The sequence below is a fragment of the Mustela putorius genome, unplaced genomic scaffold (assembly GCF_011764305.1).
Source record: "Mustela putorius furo isolate JIRA1106 unplaced genomic scaffold, ASM1176430v1.1 tig00003869_pilon_pilon_pilon, whole genome shotgun sequence".
Taxonomy (NCBI): Eukaryota; Metazoa; Chordata; class Mammalia; order Carnivora; family Mustelidae; genus Mustela; species Mustela putorius.
The window spans coordinates 14,714,093-14,715,179 of record NW_025422021.1 but is presented as its reverse complement, the minus strand read 5'-3'; the positions used below and the strand labels follow the sequence as shown (position 1 = coordinate 14,715,179).

Below are 1,087 nucleotides of genomic sequence, written 5' to 3'. Positions count from 1 at the left end.
AGCAGGCATCACCTGCTACGTGTTACAAGATTTAGTGTCCACGCTGATTGTTCTGAGAGCTTCCCCCCAACCCAGCAGATGTCTCCTCCATGAGGTCTGCCATCAGGGCTGCTGCCAAGAACAGGTTTCTCACTGTGGTAGCTTCACAGTTAATTCATCAAACAGAAGACTGAGGCAGTATTATTCCTGTTTCAGAAGCTCTTGGTGTCTAAAAAAGGAAGAAGAAGCAGCTCTTGGGGTAGAGAGAACATAGCAATTTGGAATACACACTTGTTTCTTGAATTCAAGAAAAACTATGAGCCAATCTATCAATTTTTCTCTGCTCTGGTCTGCCAAGAGTGTTGTGTAAAGATTCTTTTTCCATTCCTATCATGTGTCAGGGTAAGAGGAGGAAAGGTGGAGAGGGGCCTGTGGAGGAGCTCTCTCCTGCTTCTGCGCTGGTGGTGATTGCCATCTTTTCTGACAGCTGCAGCATCTGGTGGTGGGTGGGAGAGAAGGCCACCCACCAATCGCCTCTTCTTGAAGCCATACCTTTTGTATTCATAGAAGAGAAGGGTCATAAAGCTCCCCTAATTGACAGTCTTTGGGCAACCATCTCTATCCTTTGCCTGGATGTGTGTACTCCTTACAATAATAGGCATCTGAGACCCCAGGGCCTCCCCAGATCACACAGCGTCTGGTAAGAGCCATAGTTACACTCATCACATATGCATACCAGAGTGTAGGGACACAGGTAGGAGTCATAGATCACACATTTGCCATTACATTTTTCACATAGTCTTTCGATGGCAACACCAGCCTGCTTGCGGCAGAAGATCAAATCCAGATGATGTTTAGTCATAATTCCAACACGAGCTTTGCTAATGGTTTTTTATCATGAATGGATGTTGTACTTCATCAGATGTTTTTTCTGCATCTATTGAAATAATCAAATGGCTTTAATCCTTACTCTTGTTGAGATGATGTATCACACCAATTGATTTGCAAATATTAAACCACCCTGGCAACATAGGAATAAATTCTGCTTGATTTTGGTGAATAGTTTTTTATATGTTGTTGGATTTTGTTTGTTAATATTTTGTTGCAG

General features: G+C 43.0%; 1 pseudogene; it reads right to left on the bottom strand.

The window, feature by feature from the left end:
- Positions 1-308: 308 nt before the first annotated feature.
- Positions 309-841, bottom strand: LOC101692868 (annotated as a pseudogene).
- Positions 842-1,087: the final 246 nt, after the last annotated feature.